The following is a 20,080-nucleotide window of genomic DNA, read 5'->3' as shown; positions in this document are numbered from 1 at the left end:
TTCATCCCTCACGATTAATCTTCTCACGAAGTGCTATTGTTGAATTTCACCGAAGAAGCGTTAAAATTGTTCTTTAGTTGATGCTACGTCAAGGATCTCCTCAAACTTCCCTTAAACACAATATACACGATATGCGACTTCCTAAGGAGAGGAGCCATTTTAGAAGAAACTATGAATATGGTCCTTAGAATGTGCGAAGCGCCCCTTGGGGGTAGGCCACGTAGCGGCCTATAGCGGCTTACCCCCTAATGGGGCTTCAATTCTTGGCCTGAGCAGCCTGATTGTTGAAATTTTTAGTTTGTCGGGACGACATAGATGACATAGGTTAAAAGGCGAAGCGTGATTGGTCGGCTAAGTCTTATCGCTACTTTATCGTGCCGTTGTCAGGTGGAATGATCGACATACTGTCGGAAACTTAAGAGGTGCCGTTAGCTTGTCGAGAGGTCAACCCGACATAGGCACGACAAAGCAGCGATAAGACATAGCCGACCAATCACGCTTCGCCTTTTAACCTATGTCATCTATGTCGTCCTGACAAACAAAAAATTTCAACAATCAGGCTGCTCCAGTGTTCCATTCAATGGAAGCTGTATTAATCTGACAATGGGATGTCGGGTAACGCTTCTGCCTCGAGGAACGTATTCAATACATCGAACAGGTGAGATCGTATCGATATCGATTGGTTCAAAATGTAATTATAGCTTCAAAAGTCAATTGAGTGACCTGAGGAAACGGAGTTGTTGTGACAGATTCTTGATTCTTTAGACTACAAAATGGCAATGAAAGGTGACATTGTTAGGAATTTTCTCATTTTCAGCTTGTCCATCTTAAACTGAGACAAGAGACCCTCCGCTAGCCTCCTAGCGACAGGTGGAAGCTTTTACTTTCGGGAATTCGGGGTTTCAACAATTCCTAAGGGCCAATTATTAGGGAGCAACAGTCATCACCCTATTTTCGGCTGTTGACTTACCTACATGGTCGATGATGAGCTTCGGATGACGTCATGAGCCAAACAACTTTCCCAAACGTCGGCCATTTCCGGCTTGTTTGCAAAACGAAATTGCCAACACGTTGTTGAACATCAACCATGTAGGTAAGTCAACAGTAGAATGCTGAAGTCCCGAAAGTAAAAGCTTCCACCATGGCCAAGATACTAGTGGAGGGTCTCCTGTCTCTGATCTTAAATCAAAGACATAAAGACGGAGCGCTCGTATCTAAAAGCACGGGGGAAAAGTGAAGCTAGGTTCGGCGCTGCGCGCTTGTGCGAGTGTGTAAATGAGCGCGGGAATCCATGGCGGCAAACGGAAATTTGATTTGAACTTGTCCTCTTGATTTTTGCACATTTCTTCTTTGAAACGTATTTTAAATTCCTAAAACGAATATACAAAGAAAGTTCGGTCTGCGTCCTAATATAATACACCTAATTTTGCTCGGTAACAGGCAGTAATCTCAGATAAAGTTAGTTTTTCTTCTGCTCATGGTGGTTCTGCAGGTTCAAACAGGCCGTTACAGTTCTAGATCAACGTTACTCCCAACTGAAATTAATCGGTCGACGACGGACTGAAACTAACCTAAAGTTAAAAAAATATGAGTATGTACCTGAATTTGGGCAAAAATCAACCTAAAATACTTTGTTTCCGCAATTTTATTTATTAGTTCCCGCCCTACATTTGAATTCAAACTTGTCCCGATTTCGCCGCCAATCCTCTAGCCAATAGTAGAGGTGATTGAAAAGAAGCTCTAGAAGCTTCATTTTTTGCTTTTAGTGCTCCGTCTTTATGTCTTTGTCTTAAACAGAGACAAGAGACCCTCCACTGGCCTCCTAACGACAGGTGGAAAATTTTACTTTCGGGGATTCAACAGTTCCTTATGAACAATTATTAGGGAGCAACAGTCATCACCTCAATTTCGGCTGTTGACCTACCTACATGGTCGATGATGAGCTTCGGGTGACGTCATGAGCCAAACAAGTCTCGCAAACTTCGGCCATTTTCGACTTGTTTGCAAAACGAAACTGCCAACACGTTGTTAAACATCAACCATGTAGGTAAGTCAACAGTAGAATGCTGAAGTCCCGAAAGTAAAAGCTTCCACAATGGCCAAGATACTAGTGGAGGGTCTCTTGTCTCTGGTCTTAAATCCTAAAATTGTTCTTTGAGGTTATGTTCTATTGTTTTGAACCAAACGATACATCAAACAGCTATCGAACGCAATCTATGAGGCTGAAAGCTGGAGCTTTGGGAAAAGCAACCGGGGCGGCCAGCGCTTGAGGCGTGCGGCGGCGTGCGGCGGCGTGCGCTGCGGCGGCGCGGTGGTGGGCTGGAGCTGGCTCGGGAGTTACCAGATTACGTCACTTGACGACTCATCAATTAAACAGATAAGCTAATTACAAGAGTTTAAGCTCGTAAGCTACTTTCTTTTCCGCTGCATAGCACCGCGCCGCGCCGCCATGGCCGCCACGCTCGAATCTCCCGTCGTCTCGTAGGCGCAGGCGGCCCAAGCCCCGGGCCCGGGGAAACTGTGAGGCAACCAATTACAAATGCACATTGCACACTGCGACCGTGCATCCTCGCGCGGTGTCGGTCCGGAATTCAAGTTCAGAGCCTGCTGCCGGCCGCTGCGCCGCGCCGCCTAGGCCGCACAGTGTGTCAAAACCCCAATCTAGCTGCTCAAAACCCCCCTTATATCAAGTCAACAAATGGTGTTATTTATGGTCAGAGTGGGTCCACAGGCACCCACTGGTTACGTATCTATCATGGTTATCACAAAAATAAATTTTTTGGTCGCTAAAATGATAGGGATTGCAGCCGGTAAACGTCCAGCCTCAATCTCGCCATCAGGAGTGGTGCCACTGAATTGCTTTTTTTTAGAGTACTTCGTGGCGAAAAAGGGTCATCTCTGGATGAAACGAGATGCCAAAGGCCAGAGAAAGGAAATATGACCGTTGATTTCTCCAAAATCATTATTTAAGTATTATAATTGCTCATTGAAAACAGTGCCCAAGACCGTTTACTTTTCCTGGCTTTAATAGAGCCGCAAAAGCGCGGAACTGCACGGAACACCATGAAACTTATATGAGAGTGTTCAGAAAACTATGTAGATTTGAAATGTCTTTAGTTTTACTGCGACCTTCCGCGACCTTGAGAGTAAGAGCACATTTTGTTCGGCGATTCCTAGTGTAAAAGCGTGCGGGCGGCGTTATGCGATCTCCCCCGACAGGCTGTCACAGGTGAATTGAGACGGAGGCAGCATCTCACCACGCGCGCTCGGTCCCCTGATTTGAGTGAGCCTTGTCATGAGGCTTTTCACCGGCGTAGATAAGATCGTATGGTGGCTCAGTTGATTGCTTCTTTCATTATTACCTGCATGACCGGGGTTCAAATCCCGAAAATGTCCAATTGTTTAAAATTTTATTTTCTTTCATTACGATTTTCCCATTATCTATACTGTCATGGAGGGGGGGTCCTCAAATACAAAGTTGCATCGTATTTTTAACAAGTTTCTTGTATGATTTGAAACAGACTTTCTTATTTATTTCTAATGAGGAAAGGTTTCGGACATGATTTATGAAACGTAGGAAAATGAAAAGGAGGGGGGGGGGGGGGGGGGCTCGCCGAAATTTTCCTTTACAGGCAAACATTTTGAAAATATTATCTTTGACTTGTCACTTAGAGTTGCCGAAACGTATCATTTTAATAATATGGAATTCATATTTCTTTGGATGGCCAAATGAGAAATTCGCCATTTTGAAGTGGAATGGACAAGCCCAAGACATCCTCCAGGACTTATTTTGGATCGGAAAACACAATTTGACTAATTTTTGGGGTTCATCAGGTCACATAAGGCGCCTAAAATTTAGTTGAAATTTTACGATTTTTACATGAGTTGAACAGGATTTTTAGATGGCCGCCATTTTGAAAATTTTGATGACTAAGTTTTGAAATTTTAGGTGAACCTTCTTCAAGCTTACACTAATGCCTGTGCGAAATTTGGTGGTTATCCGATCAAATTTAGAGACGTGAAGAGGTTTTGAGCAGCTAGATTGGGGTTTTGACACACTGTGGGCCGGTCCCATCTATGCCTCCGAGATATAATATCTGTCACTGCATGGGTGTTAGAACCATTTCTCATTATTATTTAAGGGTTCTTTTTCTTCTGCTTCTTCTTCTGGTTTTTTTTCGTTTTATTTTTCTTTTGGCCAAGCGGAGAAGGTTATGGGGAAACAGGCGGCTGGTGATACCCAATTCGTCATTCGAGGTTAGAGTCAGTACTTCAATACGAGAGAAAGTATGGACTGGACAGTGGACACTGCCCATGCATAGGCAGACCCTCAGTGGCGTGGCGTGCTTTGCGATACATCGATTGATATGCCACTGAAACCTATGAGAAAAGATCGATTATCAAGGTGTTCGCAGCGAACACCTAAGTAATCGATTCTTCACCATAGCTTCAAATGGCGAGATATCGATAATCGATCATTCACGCCACGCCACTGAGACCCTTGCGACCCAGGGAAAGGGCGGAGACTCAGCGAGCTGATTTTTGTGATGAATAATAAAGAGAGTTACAAACAGAGAAGAGACAGGGAAAGTGGAGTGATCCTATAGGTTAAAACGGGTGGTTTTTATAGACCAAGGGGGAAATGATGGACTCACTGTAAGGTTTTTCGTGAGCTGCCGTTTTCGTCGTTGCAACCACCTGCTTCCTACGATGGAATAGGTCGCCATTTTCACTTTGTCTTATTTGTCTATTGCTTTGTCTATCAATTGCTGCAAGTATTCAACAACTGATTCTGAAAATGCAGAATCTAGTACAGTGTACAGTCACCCTCTTCAAATCACCCTGGTAAAAATTGGCAGTAGAATCTGTGTTCCAAAATACCATAGACCTAAAGCCGGCTGTAAGATTTCCAATAGCTTCTATAGCCGGCTACACAATTTCTTATAGCCTTTTATAGCCGATGGCGATTAAGCAACAGCCTGGCGATAAAGTGTGTGCTAAACATTACTAATTACAGATGCTAGGACTTAGTGAGTTATTGTACTACCGCTCTCTTTTTGGGCCGTAGTATCTTGATTTAATTTGCGAGAAAAGCTCCGTACTTTTGAAGGATGCCTGCCATTCTTAATAGGTTGGAGCGCCTTCAATTTCGTATGATAGTGTGCAATACCTCTGGTGTGAAATAGTTGCTTCAAGTGCCGCGGTGGGCTGCGGCGCGACGGGCGGGCAGCCAGCGCTGAACGCGCATTGACGCCTACAAACCTAACTGGGATACTTCACGCATTGCGCAATGCGTGAAGTATCCCTGTTAGGTTTGTAGGCGCCAAAGCGCCGCTTTGTGTTAGGCTCTAATATTTAATCTCGCGGAGTCAGCGTTTTTAAACTCATGACTTTGAAATGTTGCACACTCTGTATGGATTATTCTCATTTTAATTGATGAAAAAAAATATGTAGTAAAGGAAAATATAATGTGCGTTTTGTAAATATTAAGGTGATTCCGTACAAACTTAAGGATTTACAAAGAACAAGAATTTCTACACAATTTCTTATAGCCTTTTATAATCGATGGCGAAAAAGCAACAGCCAGGCGAGAAAGTGTAAAGCCCGGCAATATAGCCCGGCTTCATAATTTTTTATCGCTTCATGTAGCTTGGCCGTATGATTTTTTCCACTTTCTACAGCCAGCTATATGATTTTCTATCGCCCTGTTCAATCGGCTATAAGAACTCCTATGGTATTTTGAAACGCAGCTCCTATCGCCAATTTTTACCAGGGCATGTGAGGTTTTGGACCCAGTTTCTCACGCTGCTTGCGTATTTATAGTCCAAGCCCTTGGTTTTGACTTCGGTCACTTCAGATAGCTGTGCGCCATGTCTGTCTCTGTGTTTTAAAACTGATTAAATTCTATTTCAGAATTTAATAATACCTCGCTAATATCATCTTATAACTTAATAAGGTTATTCATTCGTCAATGTCAATAATCAGCGCGCAGAATGGAGACAGTGTACGGAAACAGAGACCCTCCACCAGTATCCCAGAAATCGTGAAAACTTTTGGTGGAAACCAGTTCGGGAGGCTCTTCCATGGTAGCGTAACGGGTGCCCTCGCAAACCATGATTTGCTAGAGTCCCTTTATACTGAGAGTCAAGACAACACCCCCTCATGGAGTCACAAACGGGAATAAAGATTACACAAATTGAACGTTTTTTCGTAATCTTTGATCGGCCCATTCTCGAATTCCTTTCTCCGTTCCTTCCCTCATTCCGTTTGTTCCTTGTCGAACCCGTAATTCCTCGGTCCATTCCAGATTATAATCTTTGCAATCGGGGAAAATGTAATCTTTATTCCCGTTTGTGACACTGTGGAGGCCTAAAATACGGCAACCAATCAGAAATGGATTCACATTGTCTTGACTCTCGGTATAAAGGGACTCTATGATTTGCAAGTGTGCCCCCGGCCGCACAATGGATCGAGTCAAGCAGAGAGGTCGGACATAAAGCTTTTGACTAAAACTGCAAATACTGATGTTTATTTCACATTTAAATTTTAAGGGGTGCTAATTTTTATGGGGAGAATTTCACGAGGAAACCAATGGAACGACTTTTAGAACCTTAAATTTTTGTAAAAACGGAGTGATAAGCTTTTAAAGTTTCCAAATTTTGTCCGACCTCTCCTATTGACTCGATCCACTGTCGGTCGTCGGAAATTTTATTTCTGGGGTTTGTCTTACACTTTGAGCTTACTCATGTACCATAGGACCCGCTCTCAAAAGGAATAAAAAGAGAGAGGGGACAGGGAGATGGTGATGGAGGGTAGGAGGCGAGAATGTCATTACGGAATTTGATGAGACTGAAAAATTTTTGCGGGGGAAGCTTGGAAAAGGTTTCAAGCGAAACTGTGTTACACTACTGTTACGGACACCTGTACGTTGCAGCTCATTGATCATCCAGGTGCCCTATCGTCTATCATAGCGACGCGACGTTCACACTGAAAAAAAAGTAGTTAGTGTTGAGAACTAATTTGGTAAGTTCTCGCCAAGTAGAATCAAAATTAGGCTTCAGAACTAATTTATTGTACTGAAGCACCAATCAATTCGCTTCATACGCTGACTTGACTTTACTAGAGCGCGAACCAGAATTGGAAAACAGCACTAGCTGTAAAATTAGCGCTGTGGTAAGACAAATTCACCTTCGGGTCAAACTAATTCGCCCTCAACACTAACTGCCACATTGTCCGTTACATTTATTTAGTTTCGAAAAAGTGGCGTCGGTACAACAGCCTCAATCGCGTCAGCTCGTGAAAATCAATTAAAATGTGAAATTTCGGGCTCGTTTGACAATGTAAATACTCCCGGTATGATTTATAGTGTCCTCTCTTTCTTGAAAACGTTCGAAAGCAACATAAATAAACCTGTTAAGGTTAGAAATCTCCTGTTCGATTCAAAACGTAAACAAGCATGATATTCGTTGGAGTCGTCAATCTTCTGTATTAAATTGCGATTAAAGCGTTCCGCGTTCAGTTTATATTTTACGAAAATCTGTGAACTTACTGCTTACTTCTATAGTTCGTGTTCTCCCGTAATTTCAAAAGAATATCTCAAGTGTTCGGACGAGATATGTTTATTCAGTGTGAACATTCGCTACCGTTTCATGTGTGAGTGTGTGTCTCTCTAAAGGATAATTCTGTCTACTTGCACATACCTATGGGATATTCCTTTCCTCTGTCGTTCATTTGGAACCGGTCAGTTGATTTTTACCTCTCATCTTTTAAGAAATCTTCTTTTCCTGAAAGTATTGTCCAGTTATCATTCGCTAAGCCGTTTTCTCCTCTCTCAGTTTTGAGGTTAGGTTGACCCAACCCTACCGAATGCGAATTAGAGTAGCGGAATTAGTTCCCAGCACTAATAGTGGTTAGTGTACAGAAACCAAAAATCATGTGTGTCCAAATCACACAATATGAGTTAGTGTATAGAAACCATTTTTAGTCATCTGACACTAACTCATTTTTTTCAGTGCATGTCGTTGCTCCGCTGACGTAAGGGTGCTTCTTAATTTACACGTGAGCCTTGTTTCACAAGTAAGTCCACGCTTTCTGGGGATCATGCGGGCATCGAGATACGCCCTTTTATGTACTGAGGAAACCCGTCCGGTGAAATCCTTGACGGACCGACCAACCGAGCTTAAGTTCTCTACTCCTTTAATCTTAGATATAATCTTTGATGCCGGCTTTCAAGCTCACCACATTGTCCGGTTCACAGCGGCGCGGCGCGCGGTGGCGGTTCCGTTCTATTTACACCCTGTTTATACTTCAATACTTACACCTGTTGCCAGCTTCTGATAAAAAATTAGGCATGAAATCAATTTTTCCCACGGTTATTCGACGTGGGTTGTTCCCAGCTGGCAAGACCGTTTGTTTGTTTACGTTGAGTTTTCTTAACACTTTCTGCGTCGACGGCTGGGAAAAAAGTGCGAACTAATCGCGGTAAATTTGAGAATGCACGTTGTGGACCACGCAAATTGTGCGTAAGGAGTAGATTTTAAATATTTTTTATGTGAACTAGACATGGTTTCCCTGCAACTCTACCAGTCTACCTTCAAAAATTCCATTGAGTTGGCTTTAATCTTTAGTCCAGACGGACTTAATTTCTTCGTTTGCTGACTGCTAAGCTGCCACGCTAGGGGCCAAACAAGTTTCCCAAACTTCGGCTGGTTTGCAAAACGAAACTGCCAACGCGTTGTTGAACATCAACCATGTGGGTAAGTCAACAGTTTAATGTTGAAGTCCCGAAAGTAAAAGTTTCCACCATAGCCGAGATTTGGGTCTCTTGTCTGAGGTCCTCGGTCTTCCTCAAATTCTCAAAGGCCGCACTTTACTGATTAAAACCCGGGGTGTCTAAATTTTCGATCGATTTATGACCCTCAAAATCCCGAAAGGTACGTTCATTTTCCGAACCAATTCTGATCAAAGTAGACCAGTTGATCACTGACGGTCACCATGCAACAGTCCTCTTTGATCAAAATTGGACGGGCCGTCAAACTTTGATCGGAATGGAGTGCCACATTCATCATTTCCTGTCACAGGAAACATTTCAGCCAAGTTTTCATTTTAAAAGTAGGCAAATTAATGATTTTCAGACTGATGACTCCCGACACTTTTGATGGTAATTGGTTCGGGAATTTGATCGTGTATCGAGACCTGAAAGTAAAAGCTTCCACCATAACCGAGATACGAGTGGAGGGTCTCTTGTCTGTCTTTGACACATTCGTGTCTAGTCTTGGTTGCGTCTATGTCCCGTGGCGACGCAGTACGCGTGGCGGCCGCGGTGCGTAGGAAGACGCCGCGACGCCGCGCCGGGCCGGCAAGGGGCGTCGCGTCGTCGTCGTCGCGCGACTCGATGAATGGAGCGGCGCGCGGCGTGGCGATGACGTAAACGATGACGAAAGGGGTCCGGGGTCCCCCATCTCAGCATCCCGCATGGTTCCCCTTTTCCCTTCCTCCGACGACCACTCAGCATCCTGGCTTAACTGATAAGGGGCACTCCACCGCTGCAAGGCGACGAATTGACACATCGGAGCGGTTCCTGTGACCGCGCATCCACCGGCTACATCCAGCGTTGCACAAGTGAAATAAGACGCATGAAAGATTGGCAATTCCAGTGAAATTTCAAAAAGCTGCGTTAAATGTGAAAAATATTACACATATATTTAGGGGTTGGGTACACTGGAAAAAAAAAACATTGGATCTAGAGTCCAGACTCTTAAAAACATCGACAAGAAAAAATACCCTTGATTCAATCAGATTTAAGCTTAAATCAAGAACTAAGCCTATTAATTTGAGCGGATTTCCTTTTGATTTAAGCTTAAATCTGATTGAATCAAAAGTCCTCTTTCTTGTCAATGTTTTCAAGAGTCTGGACTCTAGATCCAATGTGTTTTTTTTTTCCAGTGTATGAATGCATGCACCACACACTAAAAAACACCAAAAAGCAGGACCACGATTTCCTTCAATTAATTTCTAAAAATACTTTTCAATAGATCCAGTCGCTAAGCTTTTGATCCGTTGTCACAAAATCGCAAGACCAGTTGGTGCGTGCGTTTCAATGTAATAAGATGCGTCTTCAGCTTTGGCGCGTTCAAATATTCTGGCTGTACGATCTCTACATTTTCAACTTTAGCCCTCACAGGCACTTATGATTAATTTTCCAATTCAAGCTTCTCTCAGAATTTGGGGGATTTAATTTTGGCAAAACTTAAAATACTTCCTAGACTTATCACTATCAGTGTTATTTAAAAATCGTGAACAAATGTACCTTTTTCATCTGAAACAGCGTTAAAATTTCAGTTCTCAATCTACCATCGACATGCTACCTCACAATCGGTTGAAAGGTATAAATGACGCTTTTAACTTTGTTTAAAGGTTCCAAGGGTTATTTTTGTTCGAAAATGCCTCCTAGCAAAAGGAAAACTACAGACTGAAATTTTGGATTTTTCAAGATGATACCCGTAAAAGATAAAAACGCGACATCCGTAATATTCAGGATGCAATGCGTTTGAACTAAAAAGATTCGCTTTTGGTCAGATCGAGTGAGGTTCCATACTGGAAAAATTGTTCGATGCTCGGTGATTACACCTTTTAAACAGTATAGTCAGTAAAATTACTCATTAACATTAGTTATATTAGTATTTCACTATAATTATTGTATTCGGTACATATCATCAAGGACATTGACCCATACTGACGTGTTGGGTACATACCTTTTCAATGGTGTCGACTGGAACGATTTTTAAGGGACGCGGCGCGGGGGAAGAGGCAGAAAACAGTCCCTTCCGCGCAGAGCAGACGCAATATCTCAATAAGTTGAGCATTTTGGAAATCACTCTCTCAGATCTGCTCGACTTGAATATCCTCATCGTGAGGTCGTTTCTTTTTCGCCCGTACGGAGAGATTGATGTAATCCGTCGAGCACGTCTAGTAATTCATAAATCGGAAGTTGCCAGGTCTAGCCTAGAACTATTGCTCTCTATTGTAGAAATGTAGAGGCTTTACTGTTGTCTGGTTCGATGCCCCGCTGGAGTTTCTAGGTGGAATAAAACTGGAGTCAGGAATATGGTAGAGTCCATTATGAATCTACTTGGTTTTTGACATAGTGATACCGTAAGGATAACCAGACTCCTGGTTGCATTTACCATACTATAGTTGAAGGTGGTTGGAACTACAATATTTGCTACCATAGAGTCTGTTGGTGAATTACCATGCTCATATCACTGTGCCTCAAACCAAACTTTTTTTTCGATAAGGTTGACACAAAATCTGCCAAAGTACGTACTTATACATATGTTTAACTGAAACGTGACTTTGCGATGTGGAAATTACGACATTTATGTGAGGACAAGCACTTCGATGACGTCATTGACGGATGTCCTGCTGACCCTCTAAGAGGTACCCAGCACCAAAGAAAGCTTCGATGGCGCCTTTAACTGCAGCCATGAAGACGTCATGACTAGATGTCCCGGTGGAAACGTCGAAGGGGGCCTCCATAATGTCATCAACGGGTAAACTGCCATACAACAGGCCGATTATTGAAACTGATAGACAAAGCTATAGACAAAGACTAAGACGACAAAAGGGATTTGGAGGGATCCTATTGGTGGAAGCGGGTGATGGCAATGGACATAGGAGGTAGGTAATGGACTGACTAACGGCAACCCACCAAAGACCCGACAGTTAGTCCATCATTTTCTTCCTTAGTCTATAAGAACCAACCATGTCAACCAATAGGATCGCTCTATACTCCCTATGTCCTCTTTATCTATCGCTTTGTCTATCAGTTTCAATAATCGGCCCGCAGGTGAGATCATCGATCTTTGTCACAATGCCTAATCGTAGGTCGTCGACAGAAGTCGCGGCGTATCCCTAAAAAGGTCCTCATCCCGCCGCTAAGACGTAGCCTCAAAAAAGGCCCTCATCAGCCGGTGGGGCGTAGCGTTGAAAAGGGACCCCTCTGCCAATAAGGCATAACCCTAAATATTTGTCTAGTGGACATGTTTTGAGTAAATATTGAATTTCCCGGGAACATGGCAACGCTACCTGTCGACGTGTTGACGGGGCTCGGACGAGTGAAAGCGGGAGCAGGAACAGGAGCAGGGGCATGAGCATTTGTTGTGCTGTATATCATAATAATAAAGCACCAAAACAGCGCGCTCGTCGTTTTCATAATCTTCGAGAGCCCCCGAAACCGAAACCGACAGCAGCGCGGCGCAGCACCCGACTCCCAATGCGATGCAGCTCACTACTCCAGCTTCGAGTTCTTACACTAGTTGATTCATCGATTAATCGAAAATTCAATTACCGGCTTGGAATCGAATCAAAATTAATCGATCGATTCATTCTTTAAAGATAAATGTGCATTTTCGAAACTATTTTTCAAAATAACACCCTGTGCCTACCGGTTTTTGCGTTTGGCCCAGATATTCCAGACCAAATTTTCATCAAAAACCAAAGTCTGTCATCGGTGTCAAACTCGCTCCTAATGTAAACAAACGAACGGAGACATAGTCCGGACATAAACAAAGCGGACCCAGAGCGGACTTCAGTCGTCTTTTTTTATGTCGTCGGTCGCTTACCGATGGCATCGCTGTGATTGCGACTGATGGTTACGCCCATTTTTCTCTATCCAATCACACGGGATTACGCTACTAAAAAATTGTTAGAGGTTAGGTTTCACTGATGGTGCTCCATGGAGACACTCCGGACTCGGGTGACGAGTGATTGCGGCTGATGGCGTCAAAGCGTCACGTGACTGATGGTCTAGCTCAGTTTGACAAACTAAGCTCCGCCCATTTCTGATGGCATCAACGAAACAAAACACGAATGATTGCGCAGTGACGGCGACTGATGGCGACCGATGGCATAAAAAAAGACGACTGACGAGATGTTCCAGACTCAATTTCTCAGCGTTAGCGTTTCTTCACCTCGACAAAAGAACTTTCGTCCGCGTCTAACATTTATCCCTTTCGTAAAATCAAATATCAGTTACCCCGTTGATCTGTTCATGGTGATTTCAAGTGAGATTGCGGCGAGATACTCCAGACTCCTAATGTAAACAAAGCGGCCTGTACCTGGTCGAGATGTTCCGGACTCATTTCTTCATTTACGTTTCTTCATCTCGACCAAAGAAGTTTCTCGCGCATTCAAAGTAACTTTTTCCGGTTCCATTGTTAGAGAAGAAACAAGTCATTTTGCTGAAAGTTAGGATAATATTTGTGTTGATTAAGTGGCTTGAGCATTGGACTACCTGGCTGCGCCTTGCATAGCTGCCTCTATATCAAGATGATTGGGAGAAAAGCTTACTGGTTGATGTGCGAATCTGAATCCTAAATCCCTAGGAACGGTAGTTGTGAAATCCAGACGGATGTACAATGCTAGGTAAGTACCTTGCTCCTCACTCACTTTCTCATGGATGTTCGCTGGTCTCTCCAAGGTTCTGGTTTTGCGATACGTTGAAGCCAATGCTTTAAGTTTAGCTATAACAACCAGGCTTCGGAGATACTAATTAACAATCCTAGCAGTCACCAAATTCTCCAGCAAACCCGCATAGTTGTCTATTAACAGCTGAAGAAGCAATGGAAACCGTATTTACCTATGACAACAAGATTTTTTCCGTTGGAACTCTGATAGTAAGTATGAGGGGGAACTATCACCTTTAAGGCACGTTTCTCCATGAATTTTCTTGTTTTTTGGCATCAAACTGAGTAGAACTCAAGGAAAATGAGGCAAGACTTTCCAAGTTACCATGTAAGGTTCATCTGCTGAAAAAATAGAATAAAGTCTAAAATTCCTAATGAACATCACCAAGATGGTTCTGCCACCAGCAGTTCATTTTTTAAGGCACGGATCAAATACTGTGGTTATCTATTATTCTCACGGTGCCCATCAAATTATAGGTAAGAAACCTAGTCCTGTAATAATAATGGCATGGAATGACGGGCTCTAATTGGTGACTTGACCATCCCCAATAAGTTATCGAAAGAATTTACTTCTTAAAAGATCCTTTGCGAATAAAGCCAAGTAAATATGCGGATAAAAGTCCCGTGTGATATGTGAAGTGTACTCATTCAAAGTAATTTCAAAGGGAAGGGATGAAATGTTCAAAAGGTAACGTCCAAATGTGCAAAGTTGTAGAGGCGCTAGGCACAAATTGGACAAGGTGCCGCTAAGTAATTATTAAATGAATTTGTTATTGTTATTAATTACGGAAAAGAGGAAAAGAGAATCAGGCCGAATGCCAAAATCCAAAATTCGAAAAGTGTAGGGGCCGAACCTTCTTTGAGATTACGGGCGGCGAGCGGCAACCTGATTGGCTACGAAGATTGCCGAGCATGGCCGAAGGCCTACTCGCCGCTTGGTAGGTGTTGACGGCGGTTTGACAAACAGCAGTTTTTGGTGAAATGTGGTCCGGAATATCTGGGCCAATCTGTTCACTTGTGCCTACCCCAGGATCCCCGCCGGGCGCCAGCACTGGAAAACAATACTTTCTTTACCCTAGGGTAGCGAGAAAGTAAAACAAGCAGTGAACTCCAACACAATGTGTTGATAAGGCGCGTCATTAACTCGCACATATCAACCCCTTTAGTTTTCGTTTACAGAGATTTCAAAAAAGGCAAGCAGCACAACAAGAGAATTAACGATCCAACAGTGCAAGGTCAACGAGGCACCTTGACGAGACCGTGTATTGTAAATCTAGAAAGCTATTCGAACAAATTTAAGTTTTTTGATCTGCCTTAAGCAAAATCTTATCAGATTCTTGAAGAAAAGTGCTACGGAAAAATTTAAGCGAAGAAAGGAAAAATTCTGTCGAACTCCTAGAAGATAAAGTCGATTTAAAGGTATTTTTGGGCTAAAATACCCAAATCACCGGTATTATAAATCCCGTTATATTATTGAAAAGAGATTTATACTCGATATAAATGCAATTGTATTAAATATGTCTTGATTTTTTTATTTTAAACGTCTTTTCATGCAAAGAAGCTTAACCATGTCCATGCTGTATTCATTCATGAATTGAATGTAAGCAATCCACATCCCGAAAATCTACCGATTTGCCGTGAAAAATTGCAGAAACTTGATATATCAGGTCGATGTACCCACTCTTTGAATTTACCAATCGATTTAGTGAGTGCACGTATGTGAAAGTCAAAATGCTATAGTCATTTTGGGTGCATTCATTTTTCATGAAACAATTGTAAGTAATTTCAATCCCGAAAAACCATACATTTTCCGTATAAAATCGAAAAAATCAAAATATGTCGACTCCCTGACGTGAAAATTAAATTCTACGTGTGAAAATACTTATGTATCGATATGCTGAACAGAATGCCCGCCTCTCCTCGTAATTTACAAACCGTTCCTATACTCATCTCAAAATTTTTCTCAGAGCTTTGTGTTATTATCAGCTTCCATTTAAACCCCGGTTTGATGGCCGAATCGGCTGCCCAAAAAGCAAGCCATTTTTGAAGGGCTCTATGAGAAATTCGTGATATTATCAGCTCTCAGGAAATCACCCCATGGGTAAAATTGCTGGTATAAATTTTCGAGAGCTTAAAATAATCGTATTCAAGAAACTAAGGCATTAAACTATGGAGTCAATTTCGTTTTAATAATGTAACGGGATTTACTTGTCTTCAGGTCAAAACTCATACAAGGAAGCCCCTTGCAAGAGGCTAATTTTTTGTAATTTCACTCAATTTTTTCTCCTTTTTATAATTGAATTGCTTGTCACATTCTGAGGTCAATCATATTAAATTGTAATTTATACATTTCTTTTTTTTCCCCTTCATTTTATTTTTTGTTTGGAGAAGTTTTGTTGATTTCTTCGGATTTCGAATACTGTAACTTCTCTTCTATTTGGCCGATTTTTATGAATGAGACCTCTTTTAATTCGTGTTTCAACGGAGAGTAAGGAAAAAATTGCTAAAAACTCGCGAAATAATTTTTTCGAAAATTGGGCGAATCCTAGCGTGACGGTGAAATGGTTAATGAAGCGTAAGTAATTGGGCGAGGAGCTGAGGATCCCGGCCTAGCTTGGCGACCGTCATTAGCTATTGTTCGTCGAGACGCCGCGCCGACGCAGTGATCAGGAGCGTGGGGAAGAGAGGGGTAAGTGGATTCCTGTATGAGCCACGTTTAGCTAATGGTCTAATGAGTCTCGAGGCTCATCACAGATTGCACTTACACAGATTGCACTGTATTTCTTAGTTTTAATAAGAAATAAAATATAATTCTGTAAAATTAGTAAATAAATACCAAGACAATTATTCAGGATGTCAAAGACTGACTGAAAACTTTTTATTAACCTCATATGATAAAAATATTATTATCAGCTGACACTGACATTGTTGTCAGATGAACAGCACTATCAGAGCACGGGTACCAACTTTTGAAAAGTATAACAGAGGTTTGGAGATCTGTCAAAGCAACGTTCTGAACAAAGCGGAGGAGTTAAATTCTCATTCCGAGAGTGCCGACCTGCTCAGCCATCCTCGAATCAATTCGCTTGATTCTGCTTATATATGCATATTTTAAATCAGCGCGTCGTACTCTTAGGCTTTTTTTAAGAAAACCAAGTAACGTAGACTCTTGGTATTCACTGCACATAAACTAGAGAGCCCCAGAATGAGAAACAACTTTAAATCATAATTATTGACGGATAAATAAACTTTTTACACGCTTTGGAAAATCTCAGAAGTTCGCGGTAGTCACTTTTCGGTAAGGAACTAAGGGACTCGGTTATTGTATCGAGCAAGGTTCGAAACGATCGCAAAGGCGGTATACTACGTATACGCGCCAAAAACACATTGGATCTAGAGTCCAGACTCTTAAAAACATCGACAAGGAAAAGTAATCTTGATCCAATCAGAATCTAGCTTAAATCGAGAACCAAGCCTCTTAATTTAAGCGGATTTCGTTTTGATTCAAGCAAAAATCCGATTGAATCAAGAGTATTTTTTCTTGTCAATGTTTTCGAGAGCCTGGACTCTAGATCCAATGTGTTTTTTTTCCAGTGAGGGCTGCCGTGCTAAGGAAGAACGCCGTATGAGCCTTCAGACGTTGCTAAATTCTCTTCAATAAAAACCAAACTTACTGGTAAAATGTTGGATATTTTCCCTCCAATTTCCGACGCAATTTTGGTCGCAATTTGATCTAAAATAAAATGCGTGAAAATTTCAAAGAAAAATAAGTACCCCCTAGAAATGCACGTTCTACCGCAGCAAATTTGGCTACTCTAGAATGTTCATACGGCGTTCTTCCTTAGCAAGGCAGAAAGTTCCAAAGGTGTAAGTCACATACTTAAACATTTCCATGTTTAGTGTTATACTCTGCGTTACTTTTTTTTGTATCAGATTAAACCAAAGGACTTGGTTGCTCAACACAAGTTTGTGATCAATCGGCCCAAACCGTGGGTTATACTCAGAAACATCGGAGCATGAAGAAAGTGTCCTGCGGAACTTACGTACTCTCTTGTTTTCCTCCTGAGACTCAGAGATTGTGACTTCCGTGTGGCTGGAGGCATTGGATTACCATCGACACAATCCAGGTTCCGTCGACCGTCCAGGTTTCCGGAAAAGTCGATTTTCCCGGGTAAATGAGGGTTTTTGGCCATTTATGGCGAGTTCGCGACACATCGTAAAAGTTTGAAAAAATTATGAAAATAGTAGAAAGGCGTATTCTGGAGTGTTGTTGGGTGGAAGAAAAAGTTCTCACCAGGAAACGCCCATTCCCGCCGGGGGGAAAGGGTATGAAGGAAAGAGTTGTACAAAAATGCTCGCTGACTGGTGCTGGACTGCACCTCGCAAAATATAAGTGAAAATTCGAAGAAAACTCGATTTCGGGATAAAACTTAACTTCGGGGTAACACTTATCGAGTTACGTACGTGATGAACGATTTTACTCGGGCAACCGCAACCCTGAACTTGCCTTCAACTGACGATGAGCACGTTTACTCAGATGATCGTACTCCGACTTCTCGCGTGGCATTCTATGCATTAGTGCGATAGGAATAATATGACGCTGAGATATGATGTCACAACTGGTCTCCGTAGGGCCGGAGGGGGGGGGGGGGGGGGTGCGGAATTCCAGGAGTTGAGCCGCAGGCCCCGAGAGGGGGGGGGGGGGGGGGGGGTCCGCGGTACCGGTGCTGGTGGTGTGCATCATCACCGAGCTACTCGGGTCGCTAAGGCCGCGTCTGCAAAAATAATTGCACATTCCAAGTGTTGAGCTTTCAGCCTCCTCCCAGGCCCGGGTTAGCACCTCCTCGACCATCACGCGAGGGTTCCCGCACGTTCTCGACGCCAACCGAAAAGCCGACAGTACTTACTCTTCCTGGAGTTTTCCGATTACCGATTGATAATCGATACTTATAATTTCGATTATAGGTCGTTTAACCGATTCTTTACCACCAATTCATCGAAAATTAGAAACTTCCCATTTTCCCAATTCCCAAGTCGAATTGCTGGATACTCAGCACAAAATCTCTGAACAATTCAGCGCAAAGCCGAGAAGTCTTGATGTTTTGTAGACGAACAGAATTTGAGGGAACAATTTTGCAGATATTTGGTAAATTATCATAGAAAATATTCAGCACGCTTGATTTTTGATTCTCGAATTCAAGAAAAATGCTGGTTTACGCCTGGGAACCCTACGGCGAGGCGCTTGGTGAGAGACAAGAGACCCTCTACTGGTACTGGCCTCTTGACGACAGGTGCAAACTTTTACATTCAATACTTTGATTGGATACTTCCAATCCTTTGCATCCTTCCATCCGATACTTTGGATGGATTTCAATACTGGATTCAATACTTTCGTATGGACAATTAAAGGGGAGCTAATAATCATACCTAAAAGGTGGATGATGGTCCGGGTGACGTAATGAGTCCACAAGTTTCCCAAACTTTAAGATGTTTGCGAAACGAAATACCCAACACGTTGTTCAACATCCACCTAGTAGATAGGTCAACAGTTGAATGTTGGAGTTTCGAAAGTAGAAACTTCCACCATTGCCAAGATAGCAATGGCAAGTCTCTTGTTTCGCCGCTTGGCGGGCATCCGAGGATAGAGGTGGAATTTTGGAAATTAACCGTTTCAGAGATGGACTGGATTTTGCAAAAAGGAACCAGAAGTATTGCAATGATGCTAAGATTGTGCTCCTTCATTCTATGCGATAAAATTACTGAAATTAAAAAGAAATATGAGGTTAACATGGTAATTTTTGTTTTTGGCGAGTAGAATAGAAATTGACGATGGATAATCAGGTTTTTCTTCAAAGACAAGAAGTTCTTAGCAATCTTAGCAACACTGCAATGATGCTCCTGGCTCCTTTTTGCAAAATGCAATCCGAATACTTGCAACCCCCGCTTGGCCTCCGACTCCAAGTTTTCCCGACAAAACGCTTCCAAGTCTAGCGGCTGGGCTTCCTCACTCTGCGGCGATTGTTCTGCCTCAGCTATTTGAAATTTCGTCTGGAAACAGTTCCAAGTCCGCTTCGAAAACATGACTCTGCCTGATATTGAGGGAGAAGCCGACAGTATCCTTCCTGGTAAATTATTATTCTATGCTACCGAGGCGGCCCCAAAAAAGGATCGAAAATCATTAGGTGTGATTGGTCGGATTTGTTGGCGGGAGTGTCGATTAGTGTTAATGATTGATGAGGCAGCACCGGACAGAACGTCCCAGACAGGTTCGAACCCTGAAATAAAAATCGCTACAACTTTTAATGTGCCCTGTTAAACTCCCTTATTCCGTTTCTCTCTCTCTCTCTCCCCTTCTTCCTTTCAAATCTGATGCGATTTTGCGAAAAACACGTAATTTTCACGCTGACAAACCTGGCTTCTTTATTTTCGAGACGCCTGGGCCTCCCATTACTAAACCCATTACAGCGTCCTTCCCACACTGCCTAAACTGCTAAGGAAAACGCCGTATGAACCTTTCGGCGTTGCCAAATTTCCTGCCAAACCCCCCCCCCCCCTCCGTGCTTGGGGCCCGGACCTTAAAACTGGTACCAGGGCCCGAGATGGGATGTGGCGGA

At 42.7% G+C, this 20,080-nt stretch overlaps 1 protein-coding gene across 2 annotated transcripts in view; it reads right to left on the bottom strand.

The window, feature by feature from the left end:
- Positions 1-20,080, bottom strand: part of Cad87A (cadherin 87A) — an 81,177-nt gene that overhangs the window by 39,892 nt on the left and 21,205 nt on the right. The gene's annotated exons all lie outside the window — the stretch shown is intronic.

This window comes from Bemisia tabaci, chromosome 3 (genome assembly GCF_918797505.1).
Source record: "Bemisia tabaci chromosome 3, PGI_BMITA_v3".
NCBI classification, from domain to species: domain Eukaryota; kingdom Metazoa; phylum Arthropoda; class Insecta; order Hemiptera; family Aleyrodidae; genus Bemisia; species Bemisia tabaci.
Note: the sequence above shows the minus strand (reverse complement) of the source record. Positions and strands in the feature narration are given on the sequence as shown.